Source organism: Phoenix dactylifera, chromosome 4 (assembly GCF_051530095.1).
Source record: "Phoenix dactylifera cultivar Ajwa chromosome 4, Ajwa_hap1_PhDact_Kaust_v1.1, whole genome shotgun sequence".
NCBI lineage: Eukaryota > Viridiplantae > Streptophyta > Magnoliopsida > Arecales > Arecaceae > Phoenix > Phoenix dactylifera.
The window spans coordinates 26,698,202-26,721,645 of record NC_143193.1 but is presented as its reverse complement, the minus strand read 5'-3'; the positions used below and the strand labels follow the sequence as shown (position 1 = coordinate 26,721,645).

At 40.1% G+C, this 23,444-nt stretch overlaps 1 pseudogene; it reads right to left on the bottom strand.

The window, feature by feature from the left end:
- Positions 1 to 625: 625 nt before the first annotated feature.
- Positions 626 to 723, bottom strand: LOC120108047 (small nucleolar RNA R71; annotated as a pseudogene).
- Positions 724 to 23,444: the final 22,721 nt, after the last annotated feature.

Genomic DNA, 23,444 nt, shown 5'->3' with positions numbered 1-23,444 from the left:
ATAAGAACTTTAAGAAAAGATCAAGGGTAATCATTAAAAAAATAAAATAAAATAAAAAACAAAAAAAAACAAACAAATAAATAAACTCTGAAATTTTGTATGCTAGGTTGGAATAGGGACAACACTGGACGTCTGAGTCGACAACTTTTTGACAATTCCTTAGATCACATTATTGAAACTTTTTCGCAAAATCTCAGATCTGGTGAGATGGCTGATGATGATGTAGGAAGTCACCATGGTAATGAAGGTAGACCCCCAGTTATGACACTTCGACAATACTTACATCCCACTAGGACTAGTCAACCTTCATGCATGATTATTCCTGAAAATGTAGGACACTTTGAAATCAAACCAGGAGTAATTCAATTGCTGCCAAAGTATCATGGAATGGAATCCGAGAACCCTTATCTTCATCTTAAGGATTTTGAGGAAATTAGTATCACATTTAGAGTGCCAAATGTATCAGAAGATGTCCTTAAATTGACCTTGTTTCCTTTTTCCTTAAAGGATAAAGCCAAAACATGGCTTAACTCCTTGAGACCTAGATCGCTAGGAACATGGCAGGATATGCAAAGAGAATTCTTGAAAAAAATTCTTTCCCGCACAAAGGACTAATTTTTTGAAAAGGCACATTAGTAATTTCCAGCAAAAAGACCATGAAACATTTTATGAATGCTGGGAGAGATTTAAAGATTTGCTTCTCTCTTGTCCTCATCATGGGTTTGAAACATGGAGAACCATTAGTTTCTTTTACGAAGGGTTGTCTCCACAGTTGAAACAATTTATAGAGACTATGTGCAATGGTCTATTTCTGGAAAAGCAACCCGATGAGGCATGGGACTATTTAGACTCTCTCGCAGAGACTGCACAATTATGGGATACAGGGGATAGAGTGAATAAACCTTTGCCTAAGCCTACTAACATTGGACATGGGGGCCTTTATAACCATAGTACTCAAGATGATATTCAGGCTAAAATGGCAGCCCTTACTAGGAAGGTAGAGGAAATTGAACTTAGAAGGATTGAACCCGTCAAGACCGTAGAGCATAACAACGAGTGTTGTAGGATTTGCGAGATGCCTGGCCATCTCACCACTGATTGCCCCACAATACCCGCATTCAAGGAAGTCTTGCATGATCAGGCCAATGTTATGAATACCTATCAAAAATCTTTCAATAATCCTTTTTCGGGTACTTACAACCCTGGATGGAAGAACCATCCAAATTTCAGGTGGAGAAATGACCAACCTCAACAAGTATATAACCCAACTCCTCCACCTCCGCACCCTCATTATGCACATGCACCCCCTCAAAAATCCAGTCTCGAAGAAACTTTGCAATCTTTCATGCAAGGTCAAGCTAAAATCAATGATGAATTAAGAAATCAACTGATAACGCTAACCACTGCTTTAAGTGCTCAAGAGAAAGGTAAGCTACCAGCTCAACCACAACCTAATCCTCAAGTCTATGGCGGTAGCAATGCATCATCATCAACTTTGCATAAAGAACAAGCAAAGAGTATAATAACTTTGCGAAGTGGAAAGATTATTGACCGACCAGTCCCAAAACAAACACAAGTCATACCTGATTCTGACCCTCCCCAGACAAAAGAAAAGGATAATGAAGAAACTGAAGCACCAACATCTACTGAAAAAATTGAATGTCCTTTTCCTGCACCATTTCCACAAAGATTAAAGCCCTTGCAAAAGCTTGAACCAAACTCTGAAATTCTTGAGCTTTTTAAGCAAGTAAAAATCAATGTACCTCTTCTTGATGCAATCAAACAAGTGCCTTCCTATGCAAAATTTTTAAAAGATTTGTGCACTGTCAAGCGTCGTTTAAATGTCAAGAAGAAGGCATTTCTGGCTGAAAATGTGAGTGCAATTTTATAGCATAACATTCTTCCTAAATATAAGGATCCAGGTTGCCCAACTATCTCGTGCATCATTGGCAATTTTAGGATTGAGCGAGCATTGCTAGATTTAGGAGCGAGTGTGAATTTGTTGCCATATACGGTATATGAGCAACTCGGTTTGGGTGAGTTGAAGCCAACAACTGTGACCTTACAATTAGCTGACAGGTCAGTGAAGGTTCCTAGAGGGATTATCGAAGATGTGTTGGTCCAAGTAGACAAGTTCTATTTTCCTGTTGATTTTATCGTACTGGACACACATTCGGCTTCCAATTCACCATCTCAGATTCCGGTCATCTTAGGACGCCCATTCCTTGCAACTTCTAATGCATTGATCAATTGTAGGAATGGTGTCATGAAACTTTCTTTTGGAAATATGACCTTGGAACTGAACGTCTTTAGTATAGGTAAACAACCCAGTGATCATGAAGAAAGTAAAGAAGTTGAATGGGTTGAAACCATTGCGGAAGAATATTTGTTAAAAGAAATATTTACTGAATCGGCCGACAATGGTTTGATAGATTGGCGTTCTGAAGGTACTGCTGATGATACGGTCCCATCTATTTTAGATAACTCGGATGTCATGATGGTCAATGGGTGGAGACCAAGAATAGAGGAATTTGAATATTTGCCATCTCGAGGAGCAAAGATAGTACCATCCCATGAACAAGCACCTAAGCTCGAGTTGAAACCTTTACCGAAGGAACTCAAGTATGCCTTTCTTGGATCCGATGACACTTTTCCTATAATCATCTCATCTGATCTTGATCATGCCCAAGAAAGAAAATTACTTGGTGTTCTAAAGAATCATAGAGGAGCTTTAGGGTGGTCTATTGCAGACTTGAAGGGGATTAGCCCTTTAATTTGCACGCACCGGATATATTTGGAGGACAATGCCAAAACCACAAGGCAAATGCAACGCAGGTTGAATCCTACGATGAGAGATGTGGTTAAAGCAGAAGTCCTCAAGTTGCTTGACGTGGGTATTATTTACCCAATTTCCGATAGCAAGTGGGTAAGTCCTACTCAAGTCGTGCCCAAAAAAGCAGGTCTGACGGTAGTCAAAAATGAGCAGGGTGAGTTAGTCCCGACTCGTGTCCCCACGAGTTGGCGCATGTCTGTTGACTATCGAAAATTGAATTCGGTCACTAGGAAAGATCACTTTCCCTTACCCTTCCTAGACCAAGTTTTGGAAAGAGTTGCAGGACATAATTTTTATTGTTTTCTCGATGGCTATTCCGGATACTACCAAATCGAGATTTCACCAGAAGATCAAGAGAAGACTACTTTCACTTGTCCTTTTGGTACATTCGCTTTCCGTCGGATGCCGTTCGGGTTATGTAATGCACCTGCAACATTTCAAAGATGCATGCTCAGTATTTTTGAAGACATGAACGAGAAGTTTTTGGAAGTGTTCATGGATGATTTTTCTGTTTTTGGCGATTCTTTTGATGATTGTTTACTACATTTACAAGCTGTCTTAGCTCGGTGTATAGAAAAGAACCTGATACTGAATTGGGAGAAATGCCACTTCATGGTGCCAAAGGGAATTGTCCTAGGACATATTGTTTCATCGAAGGGCATGGAAGTTGATAGAGCTAAGATTGACTTAATCGCCAAGCTACCTGCACCCAAGACGGTTAGAGATGTTAGATCATTTTTGGGTCATGCCGGATTTTATAGGAGGTTCATCAAGGACTTTAGTGTCATAGCCCGACCATTATGTAACCTCCTATCCCTTGATACACCGTTCAATTGGACTGAAACCTGTCAAGAGGCATTCGAAAAGTTGAAGTCTATGCTTAGCACTGCACCCATCGTGCGACCACCCGATTGGTCATTACCTTTTGAGATCATGTGCGATGCTAGTGACTATGCGATAGGAGCTGTCCTAGGACAACGCAAGGATAATAAGCCATATGTCATTTACTATGCAAGCAAAACTTTAAATGATGCTCAAATGAATTACACCACCACCGAAAAGGAATTGCTTGCAGTAGTATTTGCATTAGACAAATTTCGCTCTTATATCCTTGGTGCTCCTATTGTTATCTTTACGGATCATGCAGCGCTAAAATATTTACTGGATAAGAAAGAGGCTAAACCACGCTTAATACGATGGATACTTCTACTCCAAGAATTTGACATCACTATCAAAGATAAAAAGGGAGTAGAGAATGTTGTTGCTGACCATTTATCACGGCTAGTTTTTAATGACTCGGTGCCACAGTTGCCCATCAAGGACTCGTTCCCTGAAGAGCAATTGTTTGCATTTTCTACTATGCCATGGTATGCTGATATTATAAACTTTCTTGTCACTAACCGGATGCCGGAGCATTGGGGATCGAATGATAAGAATAATTTCTTGCGTGAAGTAAGAAATTATTATTATGATGCTCCTTATTTGTTCAAGTATTGCAATGATCAAATCTTTAGAAGATGCATTCCGGAACATGAGATACAAAGTGTACTCTCTTTTTGTCATGCCAGTGCTTGTGGAGGACACTTTGCATCTAAGAAAACGGCAGCTAAGGTGTTGCAATGTGGTTTTTATTGGCCTACACTATTTAAAGATGCCCACGAGTTTTGTAGGACATGTGACCCATGTCAACGTGTTGGAAGTCTAACTCATAGGCAAATGATGCCTCTTCAGCCCATTACTGCTATTGAAATTTTTGACATGTGGGGCATCGATTTCATGAGCCCATTCCCACCGTCTTTTGGATATGAGTATATTTTAGTTGGTGTTGAGTATGTGTCAAAATGGGTAGAAGCTGTTGGCTGTAGAACTAATGATCACAAACTTGTTTTGAAATTTCTAAAAGAAAATATTTTTTCATGATTTGGAATGCCCAAGGTTATAATTAGTGATGGGGGAAAACATTTCTGTAATAAGCCTTTTGAGATCCTATTACGAAAGTACGGTATCACTCATAGAATTGCAACTCCTTATCACCCGCAGACTAGTGGCCAAGTAGAGCTAGCCAATCGGGAGATTAAACGAATTTTAGAGAAAACGGTGAATCCATCACGCAAAGACTGGTCTTTAAAACTTTCTGATGCATTGTGGGCTTACCGTACTGCTTATAAAACTATTCTTGGTATGTCCCCGTATCGGCTAGTCTATGGAAAAGCATGTCATCTACCTGTTGAAATAGAGCATAAATCGTATTGGGCCATTAGAAAATTAAACTTTGAACTGTCAGATGCTGGTTTCGCTAGAAAATTACAATTAAGTGAATTGAATGAAATTCGTCGGGATGCGTATGACAATACTAGACTTTGTAAAGAACGAATGAAAATTAGGCATGATAACTCAATTCTAAGAAAATCTTTTGAGCCTGCACAAAAAGTTCTTTTGTATGACTCTCGCTTACATCTGTTTTCTGGAAAGTTACGATCAAGATGGACAGGTCCTTTCATTGTAAAAACTATTTTTCCACACGGGGCAATTGAAATTGAAAATCTACAGGATGGCAAAATTTTTAAGGTTAATGGACACAGATTAAAACCTTTTCTTGAAAATTTTGCAGATGAAGAGGACTCCTTTTCCTTGGGGGAGCCTTCTTATGACTGAACATGAAGGCCAAGGTATGTGTATATTCGTTAGAATTATTATTTTTTTCTTTTATTTCTAGTTTTCTTCTTATTTTGTAGGTCTTCTTTTCTGAAAATCAACAGCTCAAGGTATTCTTCTTCTCTCTATTATTTTCTCTATTGTCTCTCATATATAGTTTTCTTGCATTTTCTTACATTGAGGACAATGCAATGTTTAAGTTGGGGGGAGGGAAATATTTTGATCAAAAAAAAAAAAAAACTTGTTTTTGCATTTGATTTATTCTATTACTTTCTTTTCTGAGCAAATGCACATGTATTTTCATATTGAGTGTGTACAACTATTAAGACAAGGAACACATGCATACTATGACTGATCAGAGACCTATTATTAGATCCCCACACGTGTACTTAATGACAATAGGAAGGCCTCAGGAGTTCATATTTGTTAACTGCATTTTTGTTAGCCTTATCCATAAAAGAAGTATGAGTATCCTTGTTCGTACCATAAGGTTCAGGATTTGGTTTTCACATAAAGATAGAGGTTGAATATCCCGACTAGATTACTTAGGTGCCTTATGATCCGACTTTGGTTGACCTATAGTCACGATGCAGTCACATATATAATAAAAATATTTATATGGTTCAGTCTATCATTTCTTTTCTTGCATAATTATTATTCAAAAAAAAAAAAAAAACTTATGATGACAAGTCTGGCCTCGTGGCGTAGTCTGGTTCGAGTAATTAAGTCCGAGGGGTGTTTCACCTAATGTCTTGAGCCAACTGGATCGGGGGTCATTGACTGAAAGCTCACTACATGGACCTTACTAGAGCCTAATGGGGTTGGATAGCTGTAGTTGTCATGTGTACTGAAAAAAAAAAAAAATGAAATAAAAATAAGCATGAATGAGTTGGTTAGGCTGAACCTAGTGACATGTGGTAATGGCTGGTTTGACTCCATTATATTGGACCTCTGTGTACCCGGGTTGTTTAGTTGAGATTGATAGCTCTTTCTTTATATGCGAACCATTCTTGACAAATTTAGTCAACAAGTGATATTCTGAAAATTTGATGGATCAGGTTCTAATAAAGTGTAGAAAACATTTGTGGATTTGAGTAGTGCACCTAAAACTCAGGCGATGCTCTGTTGTGGTGGAGGTATTAGTACTCTGAGAAAGTCATATGATTTGATGCACGCTACACTTTTATATTCCTTGCTTTGACGGTTGCCATACTTGAAAATATATGTCAATTAATTACATGTGTATTAGCCTAGGGTTTATTTTTATTAGAATCTCATGTCATATAATTCATGATGTTTGTGGGTAACATCCCTGAAAACCCTCACGAGACAACACTCGTCCACTAGGGTAACCTAGGGGTTTAACGGCTTGTTGCACGTGCTAAGTGCAATCGTGATTCCTACGAAAGTGAGTACTTATCTTAATTTTATGCAATTAGTTCTAATAAAACATCAAAGGATCAACCAACACCTTTTGCACTCTCATTTTATTATCTGCTCGTTAATTGCTAGAGACTAGCAATAAGCTAGTTGGAGGGTGTGATGAGAGCACAAAAGTGCAATCTACACATCACTCAAATTAGTATTATTGCTAACAAATGATTATAGAAGTGCTGTATTAATATTATATTTTTGTAGGGTGCAGGTGATCGGAAATCAAGCTAAAATGCACATTGGGTCCAAAAATATGCATCACTGCAGGTGATCAGCCAACCGCTTGTGTCAACCCCAGTTGCACACTAGAAGGAGGTCAAGATCAGCTGTCCACTTCATTGTAGCTTCAGTCTTCTACGAGCCCAGCGTGTGATCTCTCATCGCGTCCGTGCAACCTCCCAGCACCCAAATCTCATCCTGCGGCCAGCATTTCGAGAACATCTTCTCTGCATATGAGTCCGCTTCGCCCGCGAGACCGAGTTCATCCATCCACCATGTCATATCAAGCTCCCAGTTCCGTGATCTCAGCGCCAGCGTCTCAGGTTCATCACCCGTGATTTCGGTTCACAGCGCCTCCCAGCTCCGTGATCGTGATCCGCCCGTGAAGCTTCCATGTCTGCATCCAAGCTCCATCCGACTTCATCTAAGCGTCCACGTCCGAGTTCCTCACGAGCGCACGCCTCGTCCGCACCTCATCCCAGCATGCCACGTCCGTGATCAGCTTCCTTCACGCGTCTGGAGATCCAGCTCTCAGCCGGGATGTATGCTTCGAACGACCACCCAACCTCCCAACGTCCTGAGATCCCAAGCTTCTGCTATCAGCTCCCGGCGCCCGTGAAGCATCCTCTCACGCGCTTCAGCTTCATCCGTCCGCGTGTAGGTCGGCATCCCGTATCTCAGCATCTGTTCACGTCCGCGGCTTCCGTCTTCCTCGCAGTCCATGCGTCCCAGCTCCAACGATCAAGCTCCATCCGTCCAGGCCTCTTGAGTCCAAGATTCATCTCCAGCTTGGTGATCATCCAGCAAATCGTCCGAGTTTCCAGCATCCTGCGAGGCATCACCCGCGTCCGTGCGTCCTAACGATCCTCCTCGCACCCATCCGCCACGTCCGCGTCCGAAGATCCCGGCATCCCGTGATCTCAGCATCAGCGATCATCTCCCGTTCGCATCCATCCACTTCTTCCGGATCCACAGCTTCATCCTTCCATCCGCGAGCATCTCTAGCCGTCCACGTCCATCCCCTTCTCCCGGGATTTCATCTCATCCGGCCATCTCCACCGCATGTCCCTCTCGGCTGGGAAGGGAAGGGAGGTTCTCGGGGGTTTAAAGAGAAGGAAAACAGAGGGGTCTGTCATCCCTCATACAAAAAAAAACAGAGAGGCCCTCTGCCATTCAAAAGGAAAGTAAGGGAGAAAGGGAAACAGAGGATGCCCTGTTTCCGAAAATAAAAAGAAAAAAAAAGAAATAAGAGGAAGAGGGGAGTTCTTTTATGTTTATGGCTGGCTAATCCCTTAGGTGAAGGGTGATGGAGGAACTTTTGATGTCTTATTTTCTTTCAAGTAAATTCTGAACATTGCTCTCTTTGCTTTACATCTATTAATATGTTTTTGATTCTTGCATGCTTATTTATGCGATAGATCTCTTATGGTTTATATTTTTTGATTCATGAATTGTTTCGATGTTTGATTTGTCGTAGACGTAATCGGCACGATAAATACTTAGATCTTGAATTCATGTTTTCAAATTATATACTCCATGATTAGAACTATTCTATCTGATTGATCCTTAATCAAGAATCCCAGAATTTAATTGTTGAAAATAATATCATCGAAGGGGATTCCAGATCCCTACACCATCTTAATCTATCCAAATTTCAATTCTCTGTTTACTGATTTATTTTCTATTTGCAAAACATCATCTTTATCCACAAATTTATTGAATTAATTAATCTAAAATTATATTAAATAATCTAATATATATTTCGTTCCCTGAGGATTCGACCTCGGACTCCCGAGATTTTACTACTTGTGCGATTCTCCTGCACTTGGGAGAACAATTTTATTTTTGCATCATGCAGTTATCATGTGATAGAGTCCTTCTATCGTGGATCCCTACAAGACGGAGGTCATGGATAACTCGTCAAACCTCTTCGTCTGTCATATGTCAAGATTTATTCGACTTAAATTCGAGAGCGGAGAACTCTTTCTCCACTGTGCAATTTGCCCCGGCCGAGGTCTTACGAACTCAGTCTTATAAATCACATAGGATCTCTCCTTATCTATCAACGTCGATAGATTCCTTATAGGTACATACCCTACTCCTATAGTGAACCTACTGCAGCCAATCTACACTGCATGGACCCATATGGCTAGAAACCATGTATATGTGCAGTCAAACTACAATAACCTCACTGTGAGTAGCCGAAGCATCGGAGGTCAAAGGACCAGTCACACTACTGCAACATCAAGCAAGTCACTGACAAGTAGATAGACATCCAAGTGACTTCTTGTCTTGGTCACGCTCAGTACCCTTGTTTCCTAACAAGCACCTGCACTATTACTTTAGTGTCTCCACACCGTGGACTCGAGTCTCGTCCATCCATAGGGAAAGTAATGTGTGCACTGATCTCATCGGATCGATCACCGTCCTCGTGATGATCCATCGATCAAGAGCCTTTTAGAAATTAATCACTAATGATATATGGTTCAAATTCTTAACTCTTAAAAATACGCATCCTTATCTTATTAATTCTTTGGATGGTTCATAGACACATAAACAATATGAATAAAAAGATGCCTTTTATTTATTCAATAATAAATAGTCAAGTATAAAATTATGTCCCTAGAATTAACAATGTGTCAGCCAGATTGGCTTCTAGGGCATACATCTAACAATCTTCCACTTGCACTAAAGCCAATCAGTCATATATCTTAGTCCCATCTTCTCAAGGTGGGCTTCAGTCTTTTGTTGACTTAGCTGCTTAGTGAATGGGTCTGCCACGTTGTCCGCGGAGTCTACTCTCTGCATCTCGACATACTTCTTCTCAACATAGTCGCGTATGAGGTGGAAGCGCCGCTCTATGGGCTTGGACTTCTGATGAGACCTTGGCTCCTTAGCAAGAGCTATGGCGCCATTATTATCGCAGTAGAGTGTTATGGCATCTGATGTCATCACGTCCAACTCTGTAATGAATTTCTTGAACCAGAATCCTTCTTTAGCAGCTTCAGAGGCGGCGAGGTATTCAGCTTCCATAGTAGAATCAGCAATGATCGGTTGTTTAGAACTTTTCCAATTCACTGTACCACCATTGCACAAGAACACATATCCAGATGTTGACTTTCTATCATCGACATCAGTCATGAAGTCTGAATCTGTGTACCCTTATACCTTTAACTCTGATGATCCTCCAAAGACCAAGAATAAATCTTTAGTTCTTCTCAAGTACTTAAGAATATTCTTCACAGCTGTCCAGTGTTCTTCATCTGGATTCGACTGATATCTGTTTGTGACACTCACAGCAAGGGCTATATCAAGTCGTGTACATAGCATGGCATACATGAGGCTCGCTATTGCTGATGCATAGGGGATCTTGCTCATGCGTTGAATCTCTTCAGATGTGTTGGGGCACATCTTCTTGGAGAAATGAATTCCATGCCTTAGGGGTAAGAGACCCCTTTTAGTGTTTTCCATGCTGAACCTTTTCAGCACTTCCTCTATGTACATCTTCTGTGATAGGCCAAGCATCCTTTTAGATCTATCTCTATAGACCTTTATTCCCAAAATATAGGATGCTTCCCCAAGGTCTTTCATGGAGAACTCTTTTGACAACCAAACCTTGACCGAGGTTAGCATGGGAATATCATTCCCTATCAGGAGGATGTCGTCCATGTACAGTACGAGAAATACGACAGCACTCCCACTAACCTTTTTGTAAACATACGGTTCCTCTTCGTTTTTGATGAAATCAAACGTTTTGATTGCATCATCGAAACGAGTGTTCCAACTCCGAGATGCTTGCTTTAGCCCATAGATGGACCTTTGCAGCTTGCAGACCTTGTGATCTCCATCACTGGAAGTGAAACCCAAAGGCTGTCCATTCAGGAAAGCAGTTTTCACATCCATCTGCCAGATTTCATAATCATGAAATGCTGCAATGGCAAGCAATGTTCGGATGGATTTCAGCATGGCTACAGGTGAAAAGGTTTTCTGATAGTCAATGCCTTCGCGTTGACTATATCCTTTCGCCACTAGCCTCATTTATAGGTCTCTACCTTTCCATCCGAATTTATCTTCCTTTTGTAGATCCATTTGCATCCAATAGGTACAATACCTTCTGGTGGATCTACTAAGGTCCAGACTTGGTTGGAATGCATGGAGTCTAACTCTGACTTCATAGCTTCCAACCATTTCTCGAAATCGATATCAGATATCGCCTCGTCGTAGGTTTTGGGATCCTGTATGTGATCCCTATCTTCCACTAGGAACATTTCCTCGGTGTCCTCTTCTAGTATACCTAAGTATCTATCGGAAGGATCGAAGACCCTACCAGATCTGCGAGGTGGTTGAGGGACATCGTGTACTGGCTCTGTATGAATGGGTTCGATAAGATCCATGACTCGTTGCTTTTCAGAGACTTTCTCTTCAAGCTCAATTTTCCTCCCACTGCCTCTATCAAGGATAAACTGGTTTTCCAAGAAGATGGTGTGACGGCTCACAAACACATTGTGATCCTCTGAGACGTAAAAATTGTATCCTAATGACTCTTTAGGATATCCTATAAAACGAGCACTTATGGTCCTAGCCTCTAGTTAGTCCGTCTGTAGTCTTTTGACGTGAGCCGGACATTCCCAAATCTTAAGATGACCAAGACTTGGTTTCTTACCATGCCATATCTCATACGGTGTGGTAGGAATGGATTTAGAGGGAACTCTATTCAGTAGATATACTGCGGTAAGTAAGGCATCTTCCCAAAGAAACATAGATAAATTAGTAAAGCTCATCATGGACCGGACCATATCCAATAGAGTCCGATTTCTCCTCTCTGACACCCCGTTGAGTTGAGGTGTACCCGGAGGTGTCCACTGTGAGACTATGCCGTTTTTTTTGAGATAGTTCCGGAATTCCCTACTATGGTATTCTCCTCCTCGATCTGATCGAAGAGCCTTAAGAGGTTTTTCAGTTTGTTTTTCTACTTCATTCTTGAACTCCTTGAACTTTTCAAAAGATTCAGACTTGTGTCTCATAAGATACACATACCCATACCGTGAATAATCATCGGTAAAGGTAATGAAGTACGAATAACGTCCCCTGGCATGCACATCGAATGGGCCACACACATCTGTGTGTATCAGGGTAAGTATTTCAGTGGTCCTCTCCCCATGTCCTACAAAGAGCAATCTGGCCATTTTTTCTTGAAGACAGGACCCGCAAACTGGATATGACTCGGAAGTCAATGAGCCGAGAAGCCCATCTTTATCCATTTTGTTCATTCTGTCCTCTCCAATATGGCCAAGCATGAGGTGCCATAAATATTTTTGGTTTATCTCATCCCTGAATCTCTTGGATCCTTTGGCACTCACTTCTTGCTCAGACACATTTACAGATACATCCATATGCAAATGATAGAGACTGTCAATCATAAAACCACGTGCGACTATTTTATTTTTGAAATAAATAGAACAGAAGTCTTTGTCAAATATAAAAACATGACCTTCCTATGCTAGACATGAAACAGAAATCAAATTTCTGCTAGCAGTAGGTACATAATAGCAGTCTCTAAGTAATAAACTAAAACCAGACGGTAGTCGCAGATGGTAGGTGCCCATAGCCACAGCAGCAACTTTTGCCCCGTTGCCAATCCGAAGGATTACCGTACCTTCCGCCAGCATTCTACTTTTCTTTAGACCCTGCATGGTAGTGCACAAATGAGCACTAGAACCAGAATCTATAACCCAACTAGAAGTAGAAGAAACCGTTAGATTAGTTTCAATTATGAGCAAGTCTATACCTTCTGAAGGTGTGTCACCTTTCTTATTCTTCAGGCTCTCGAGGTATGAAGGACAGTTTCTCTTCCAGTGGCCGTCGACATTGCAGTGGAAACATTTTCCTTTGTCATTAGCCTTTTTTTTTGAACTTTCTTTTTTGGCTTCTTGTCTTTCTTCTGCTTCTTAGCAGGCTTCTTTTTTTTTTTCCAAGTAGACTTTCTCTTGGAACCAGAAGTCAACTCAGCAGTAAGGACATTGCCTCTTGAACCTTTCAAGGCTCCCTCAGCAGTTACTAACATATTTATCAGTTCAGTCTTAGTGCATTCAATCTTATTCATGTGGTAGTTTACTATAAACTAACCAAATGAATCAGGTAGGGATTGAAGTATCAGATCTACTTGCAATTCCTTGTGCATGTTCATACCGAGCTTCTCAAGCTCTTCTAGGTCCTTGATCATAGTCAGACCGTGATCATGGACAGACTGTCCCTCGCGCATCTTTGCTTTGAAGAGCCTCTTGGACACTTCAAAACGAGCTGTGCGACTCTGCTCACCATACAACTCTTGCAGGTGTGCTAGTATGTCCCTAGCAGTCTTCATATTCTCATGCTGGCATTGGAGTTCATTGGACATGGATGCCATCATATAGCACTTGACTCTAATGTCATCATCCATCCACTTTTGATGCATCTCACGCTGAACATTAGTAGCACGTGTTGGTAGTGTGGGGATATCTGAATCGAGTATGTAGCCTATTTTCTCACAGTTCAAAATAATTTTGAGATTTCTTAGCCAGTCCTTGTAATTGGTTCCAGTAAATCGGTTGGTCTTAAGAATACGGGTCAAAGGATTTGAGGCTAACATTATGATATGCAGAGAGTAAAGATTCTAGTTAGACTTTTGTACTTGATCCTTAATCTGTTCTAAGGACTTTTAGAACAAATGTACCTCCCACTATTTTCTCGAATTCCTCACACTCCCCTGGTAGGAAAATGAAAATCCTACACGACTAGGGTTTCTAGTGGATACTGCGGTCCCACCGATTTACATGCCATCTCACCTAACAGTTATTGGTGACACATAAACAGATGAGTGTACAACTCTTGTACAATGTTTCTTAAGCATGTTGCAGTGCTACTTGGTCTCTAAGCCATGAAGACCTCACCTAACAGTTATTGGTCTCATTTCTTAGTTAAGTCAGACCCACCATATAACCATAGAAATAAAGTTGTCATTGGGTCCTCACTTAACAGTTATTGGTGCCCAACACCACCTTTACCCTACAACATCTCATATCTATAGAGAGGTCCAGTCCCCCGATGCAACTTGCCCACTGTATCCAGCCGAGACAAATCAACATCAGAAAGACCTTAGCAGCTCTACTATAGTGGAAGACCTATTGACTTAATATTGGTTAATCAGGTCTTAGTGTTTGCAACTTGAGCTCTTCATAAGAGGTAATCGAACAATTGGGCAGGTAAGCAGGTGGGAGGCTTTCCTTACTCAGAGAGTAAGGTCCTAATTAAGTAACCATCTTTCATGCTTTACTAGACACCAATTAGATCAATTAATCTAATATGACTCGCTCATGTTGGTTCACTCTCGATTTGATTGAGGAGGTTTTAATTTAGGTCTCAATTGGGTTTGCTACATCACATATAAACCTATCTACCCCGCTCTCATTCACATCATATGCAAACGGCACATCACAGGCAGTTATAATCGCAGCATCAAATAAAGCTAAACTTTAAATAGGTGATGATCATGGATTCTAATTAGGTCATATTACAAACACATGCACGTCAATCGATCAATTGGTCTTCAACTCTTGAATTGGTTCCAAGCCTCCTTGATTCGATCCTTGATTAACTCTTGATCCCATCGCCATCAACCGCTTAGATCACCGTTCATCTCATGCCTTGTCTTCAACTTGATCGTTGACGTACATCACATCACAGAAATACAACCAGATGTAAAATAAAAATAATAATAAATTACATCCCCTTTTAGGAGGCACGCAGGCCTCTCAAAACATCAAATAAGATGCATGCAGGCATCTGAAAAATTACATGACATTACAGATCACATTGCAGGTCATTACATTTGATACCAAAAGGGTTTGAATCCTATGATCATCACCACATGCAGCAATTATAATTTTCAGATCTGAAATCTAATTGATTATCTTATGACATAGGTTGCTGATCATACGAATCATGATTCTAAACTTTGTAATCCCATTAACAATGTAATTAGAATCATCTTTTTATCACATAAAAATCAGCATGCAAAAATCAGCACCCTAGAAAAAATCTGCATGCAGAAAATTTTCAGCATGCATAATCATTTAAATTTCAGATCTAATAAGCCTATTAATAATTAATCTTTATCTTAATCTACGATTCCTAGGCTCTGATACCACTGTTAGAAACCCGCCCATGCCACAGAAAAATTTCAAAAATTCAGATGCAGCGGAAGAGGCATGCGCGGGATCAACCGTTCATCGCATGAACGTTGTTTAAAACCGTTCGTAGATAGATAAGAATTAAAAACTTTTAAATAACATTAGAAGATCAGATCTTCATCTTGTGGGGGTAGATGATCACCGCAAACTGATGATCGTGGTTTTGGATGAAGGTTCGCTTGAAGCCGTTCAAGTGCCCGGCCTCTACGGGTATCCACACGAAGCAAGAACCGATCAAGCTTCTTTGTCTCCCCGGGGTGCTAGCTCCCTTGCAGAGAGAACTTTTAATGGCTGATCTCCTCTCTTTCTTTCAACTCTTGACTGTGCTTGAGAGGAGGAATAAGAAGGATGAAGAATAGTAAAGGAACAAAACCCCTGCAGCCTTCTTTCTTTTCCTTGCGTTGGAAGGAGGAAGGGAGGATGAAGAGGCCACCTTTCTTTTTCTTCCTTTGCTTGCAGCTGAACCAAGGAAAGGGGAGGAGAGGGGGCCACGAATTGGAGAGGAGAGGGCTTCAATGATGCCCTAGGTCAGCCCCCATGCCTCCTCTTAAATAGCATGTGGAGCTCCTACTTTGTAGGAGCTCGTTGATAAACTTCCAAGAGGGGCGCCGGCCCCTCTTCTTTTCCGCACCAAGCAAGGAAAAGGAGGAGGGGCGTGTGCCCCTCCTTCATGGTTAACCTAACCCTCCTTTAAGGAGGATTAGGAAGGTCACTCATGGTTAGGTCCTAATCTAATTAGGCTTGGACCAAGGGTGAACCAATTTGGATTTAATCTGGGTAAGTCCTAATCCAATTAGAACTTAATGAACCATGACTCAATTGAATCCTTCAATCCTAATCCAATTAGGAGTCTTGTTGATTCATTAGATTAATAATTAATTAGGACTTAAGAAATTCTAATCCAATTAGGATTTATTTAATTTTGGTCCTAATCCAAATAGGACTCTGATAGGATTCCCAGTCCTAATCCAATTAGGACTCTAGGAATCCTACTCTAAGTAGGAATCCTAGTCCTACTCTAAATAGAATTTCCAGTCCTAATCCAATTAGGACTCTAGGAATCCTATTCCAAGTAAGAATCCCAGTCCTACTCCAAATAGGATTCCCTATCCTAATCCAATTAGGATTCTAGGAATCCTATTCCAAGTAGGAATCGTATTTAAGTCCAATTAATTAATTTTCTTTGTTCCTTCTTCAACTGTTTATCAATCGAATTGATTACTTGTGATTCCTAATCATGATTCAACCATCGGATCGGTCAGTGCTTCTAATGTGTGTGACCCCATAGGTTCTATTCTGACTGGTAGTGAGATATATTGTGATCTCTATCACAATACCATTGAAAACTCCTTTCAATGAGTTGGAACGATTCCAACTCTACTCATCAGGGTTTATCGATCATTGAGATAAATCCCTATGAGTCCCACCATCCACCAGTGACACCTAGCAGCATGTAGTGGCTACCCAGCAGAATAGAATGATGAACCTCTAGGTGCAGTTATCGTGTGATACAGTCCTTCTATCGTGGATCCCTACAAGACGGAGGTCATGGATAACTCGTCAAACCCCTTCGTCTGTCATATGTCAAGATTTATTCGACTTAAGCTCGAGAGCGGAGAACTCTTTCTCCACTGTGCAATCTACCCCGGCCGAGGTCTTACGAACTCAGTCTTATAAATCACATAGGATCTCTCCTTATCTATCATGGTCGATAGATTCCTTATAGGTGCATACTCTACTCCTACAGTGAACCTACTGCAGCCAATCTACACTGCATGGACCCATATGGCTAGAGACCATGTATATGTGCAGTTAAACTACAATAACCTCACTGTGAGTAGCCGAAGCATCGGAGGTCAAAGGACCAGTCACACTACTGCAACATCAAGCAAGTCACTGACGAGTGGATAGACATCCAAGTGACTTCTTGTCTTGGTCACGCTCAGTATCCTTGTTCTCTAACAAGCACCTGCACTATTACTTCAGTGTCTCTACACCGTGGACTCGAGTCTCGTCCATCCATAGGGAAAGTAATGTGTGCACTGATCTCATCGGATCGATCACCGTCCTCATGATGATCCATCGATCAGGAGTCTTTTAGAAATTAATCACTAATGATACATGGTTCAAATTCTTAACTCTTAAGAATACGCATCATCATCTTATTAATTCTTTGGACGATTCATAGACACATAAACAATATGAATAAAAAGATGCCTTTTATTTATTCAATAATAAATAGTCAAGTACAAAATTATGTCCCTAGAATTAACAATGTGTCAGCCAGATTGGCTTCTAGGGCATACATCTAACAACAATTAAATGGTGTAGCCGAACGGAGGAATCGTACTCTATTAGATATGGTACGGTCCATGATGTGCTTTACAGATCTTTCTATTTCCTTCTGGAGTTTTGCCCTAGAAACTGCTGCACTTGTATTAAATAGGGTACCATCAAAATCTGCATCTAGTACTCCATATGAGATATGGAGAGGAAAGAAGCTTAATCTTAAGTATCTTAAGATATGGGGCTGTAAAGCTTATGTCAAAAGAAATTTTGGACACAAGCTAAGTGCTAGATCAGATAAATGTATTTTTGTAGGTTATCCTAAAGATAGTATAGGATACATCTTCTATCATCCTACCGAACAAAAGATTTTTGTAGGTAGACATGCCACTTTCTTAGAGAAAGAGTTTATCTTAGAAAAATGCAAGGATAGGAGAATTGAACTTGAAGAAGTTCAAGACCTACAGATGGAAACACAAGATATTCCTCAACCAGATGTACCCATTGATGAAGTACAACCACAATACACATCTCCTCTCCAAAGGTCAAATAGAGTGCGAAATGCACCTAAGAGGTATGGGTTTATCATTGAGAATGATGAAGCCCACATCATTGAAAATGATGATCCTCTGATCTATTTGGAAGCTATCATGAGTAATGACTCTAACAAATGGTTAGAAGCTATGAAATCTAAAATAGACTCTATGTATACCAACCAAGTATGGACTTTGGTTGATGCACCGAAGGTGTAAATCCTATAGGTTGCAAATGGATCTATAAGAAGAAGATTGGAATAGATGGCCAAGTAGAAATCTACAAGGCTAGATTGGTGGCAAAAGGTTTCAGGCAAAAATAAGAAATTGACTATGATGAAACTTTTTCACCAGTTGCCATGCTTAAATCTATTCGGATTTTGCTTGCAATAGCTGAATACTATGATTATAAAATCTGGCAGATGGATGTCAAAACTGCCTTCCTTAATGGTTATCTTGAGGAAGAGGTTTACATGACACAGCCAGAAGGATTTGTCTCAAGTGGGAGAGCAAATCAAGTATGCAAGCTTAAGAGATCCATTTATGGATTAAAGCAAGCATCGAGGAGTTGGAACATCCGTTTTGATACAACAGTCAAAGAGTTTGGTTTTATTAAAAATATGGATGAACCATGTGTGTACAAGAAGACTAGTGGGAGTGCCATTGTCTTCTTAATATTGTATGTAGATGACATACTAATCATTGGAAATGATATTCCAATGTTACAATCGGTCAAGACTTGGCTATCAAAAAGCTTTTCCCTGAAAGACTTGGGAGAAGCATCCTATATACTTGGTATAAAGATCTATAGGGATAGATCTAAAAGGATGCTAGGCTTGTCCCAGTCTAGGTACATAGATCGTGTGCTGAAAAGATTCAATATGGAAGGAAGTAAAAGAGGTTACTTACCTATGAGTCATGGCATACGTCTCTCTAAGAAGATATCTCCTAAGACATCTGAAGAGAGAAATAGAATGAATTCTATTCCCTATGCTTCGGCAGTAGGATCGATTATGTATGCTATGCTATGTACTAGGCCTGATGTTGCTTATACCTTAGGCATAACAAGCAGATTCCAAGCTGATCCAGGAGAGGATCATTGGATAGTTGTAAAAAAAATTCTTAAGTACTTGAGAAGAACTAAAGATATTTTTCTAGTTTATGGAGGATCTAAGTTGAAACTAGAAGGATTTTCTGATTCTAGTTTTCAGTCAGACCCAGATGATAGCAAGTCGACTTCAGGGTATGTCTTTACCCTAAATGGTGGTGCAATGAGCTGGAAGAGTTCCAAATAGCAAACTGTAGCTGACTCAACTACTTAGACAGAATACATTGCTGTAAGTGAAGCCGCTAAGGAAGCTGTTTGGATGAAGAAGTTCATCTCTGAGTTAGGAGTAGTTCCTGAGATTGTTGGACCAGTCTCAGTTTATTGTGATAACACTGGAGCTATTGCTCAAGCGAAGGAACCAAGGTCTCATCACAAATCCAAGAACATTCTAAGACGCTTCCACCTCGTTTGAGAGATCGTCGAGAGACAAGACATAGTGATTGAACGAGTAGACACAAAGAACAACCTAGCGGACCCGTTCACTAAAGCTCTACCACAACAGTAGTTCGATCGCCACCTCGATTGTATGGGGATGAAATATAAGAGCGATTGGCTTTAGTGCAAGTGGGAGATTGAAAGAGTAGATGCCCTACAAGCCAATCGCAATATGTATTGCGAAGGATTTTCTTTTGATTTTCCAAATCATGTACATGACATTTAAATATGAATAAAGGCATTGTGTTTTATCATATGCTGTTGATTATATTTGTGATAAACCCTTTAGATTAGGGCAATGATTTTGAGGCTATAATGAGATCATATAGTGAGACCTAAAATCCTAAAATCCTAATCTTAAATATTCCAAGTCATTGGTACATTGAGTCGGGGATCAATGTTTACCAAAAAGACTGGCACATCTTATGTATGCTCGATGCAGAGGGTGATTGATCTCACAATCACTTGTATGGAGACACTAATACAAAGATGTGGGTGCTCATTAGAAGAATGAGTTCACTGAATTGACCTACAAAGAGAAATCTCATGAAGTCTTACTTACATATCAAAAGATGATTCTCTTAGTGGGAGTTGTGCAACTGATCCTATGACCTGAGATCACCATGATATCTTGTGCACATGAATCCATATTTTGGTTTACACTCATTCATGATAATAAGTTGTGTACGAGATCTTCTGGATATGGTGAATTGTGCATGAAGATTATGAGTAGGTCAACAAGAAATTAATCACTTTTAGTAAGAGAAGATAGCATCCTATTTATTCCAATCATATGATAATTCAGGAAGCCTTTGATCAAAGCAGAATGAAAATTAGAAAAAGTTTCTAATGTTTCATTATTTGAATTATCATTAAAAGATTGAGAAAGATATGAATATGAAATTAAGTTTGATATATATTCATACTCATATACATATTCGGGATGCAGTTTGATTAAAGGATTGAATTGCACGGTAACTTGCCACTGAAGGGTATTTTTGGTATTTCTACCAAATTCCATATTTTTCGGGTAGACATGACACGTTGCTAGACGTCAATCTTGTCTTATAGGTTTGATCGAATTAAAGAGTTTAATTCGATCACCAATTAGAAAGGATTCTAATTGTTAAGTTTGGGTTCGCGCAGTTTGGACTTAAATCGATTAGAAGAGTTCTAATCAAGTTGGGTCAACTCCACTCACACCTTTTGCTGGCTAAGTATGGAACCCAATGGGTCACACACAAGGAAACTTATCAAGGGTCTAATTGGATTAGATCATGTTTGTAAGATAAACATCCTAGCAGGTATTGCAAACCCTTAGCTCCTGATTCGAATCTGATTCGAATTGGATTCGAATTTGATTCTTAATTGATCTAATTTGATTAGATCATGTTCTAATATGGGTTAGCCAAGAGTTGGCACCTAATTGGCTTGGTTTGAGTCTAATTGGATTAGATTTGATAAATCATTCAATCTAGACCGTTAGATCTTGATCTACCGTTGATGAAGACATAATGGAGAGTTGGTTTAACCCAATTGGATTGGGTTAGAGAATGGCTATCATAATTGACCATTGGATCTTAATCCCACCATTGGATGAAGACATAATGGGTCAAGTAAATGGCGCCTTGCATTGGAGCCCTTGGATCATCATCATGAAAGATCAAGAGATGAGGCATGATGGACACGTGATTGGCATGTGATGTTGACTTGGTCAAAATATGGCACTACATGAAAGGGCATATCATTTGATACACCTTCTCACTTGATTTGTGCCTCCTCTTATTTGATATGGCCCTTTAGATGATACCCTTTCATGAAAGGATGTGTGGATGGGATGCATCCCTTGGAGATGCATCCCTACGCCTATTATAAATAGGCTAGCGCTCCATGGGTTTCATCATTCCAACTCCACCGCATTCTCTCTCCCTTGTCCCTTCTTTCTTACAAGGTTTTGTCTCTTTCTAGCATTGCTTCTAGGGTGTCCTAATCCAAGACAAGGTGGTCTTCTTTAGGACAAAAGGATTAGAAGTGATTTTAGAAGGTGAAAGAAAAATAGAAAGGAAGGAAAGCAAGCCATTAGAGTTCTTTAGAAGAATTCTGCATTAAGGATCAAAGTCTTTGGAGCTTAAGACTTGAATTAAGTTTTCGTGTGGATCAACGTTGGAGGGTGAACATTTGGGCACCTAGTGTAAATTCTGCACATTGGATTAGCGTTAGAGGTATTCTTCTATTTCTGCATTTATATTATATTATTTGATTGCTTCTATTAAGGTGATCTAGGCTTATAAGGGTTTAATGTTAAGGGACTTTATTAAGAAATTTTTAAAATTCCTAGCTTCCGCTGCGCATTATAACATGCTAAAACCCTTCAAGTGCCGCTCTATATGCTTGGACTTCTGATGAGACCTTGGCTCCTTAGCAAGAGCTATGGCGCCATTATTATCGCAGTAGAGTGTTATGGCATCTGATGACATTACATCCAATTTCGTAATGAATTTCTTGAACCAGAAGCCTTCCTTAGCAGCTTCAGCGGTGGCGGTATATTCAGCTTCCATAGTAGAATCAGCAATGATCGGTTGTTTAGAACTTTTCTAATTTACCGTACCACCATTGCACAAGAACACATATCCAGATATAGACTTTCTATCATCGATATCAATCATGAAGTCTGAATCTGTGTACCCTTCTACCTTTAACTCTGATGCTTCTCCAAAGATCAAGAACAAATCTTTAGTTCTTCTTAAGTACTTAAGAATATTCTTCACAGCTGTCCAATGCTCTTAAACTAGATTCGACTGATATCTGCTAGTGACACTCACAGCAAGGGCTATATCAGGTCGTGTACACAGCATGGCATACATGAGGCTCCCTATTGCCGATGCATAAGGGATCTTGCTCATACGTTGAATCTCTTCAGATGTGTTGGGGCACATCTTCTTGCAGAGATGAATTCCATGCCTAAGGGGTAAGAGACCCCTTTTGGAGTTTTCCATGCTGAACATTTTCAGCACTTCCTCTATATACATGTTCTGTGATAGGCAAGCATCCTTTTAGATCTATCTCTATAGATCTTTATCCCCAAAATATATGATGCTTCCCCAAGGTCTTTCATGGAGAACTCTTTTGATAACCAGACCTTGACCGAGGTTAGCATGGGAATATCATTCCCTATCAAGAGAATGTCGTCCACGTACAATACGAGAAATACGACAGCACTCCCACTAACCTTCTTGTAAACACACGGTTTCTCTTCGTTCTTGATGAAATCAAACATTTTGATTGTATCATTGAAACGAGTATTCCAACTCCGAGATGCTTGCTTTAGTCCATAAATGGACCTTTGCAGCTTGCAGATCTTGCGATTTCCATCACTGGAAGTGAAACCCAAAGGCTGGTCCATATAGATATCTTCATCAAGATATCCATTTAGGAAAGCAGTTTTCACATCCATCTGCCAAATTTCATAATTATGAAATGCTGCAATGGCAAGCAATATTTGGATGGATTTCAGCATGGCTACAGGTGAAAAGATCTCCTGATAGTCAATGCCTTCGCGTTGACTATACCCTTTCGCTACTAGCTTTGCCTTATAGGTCTCTACCTTTCCATCCGAACTTATCTTTCTTTTGTAGATCCATTTGCATCCAATAGGTACAATATCTTTTGGTAGATCCACTAAAGTCCAGACTTGGTTGGAATGCATGGAGTCT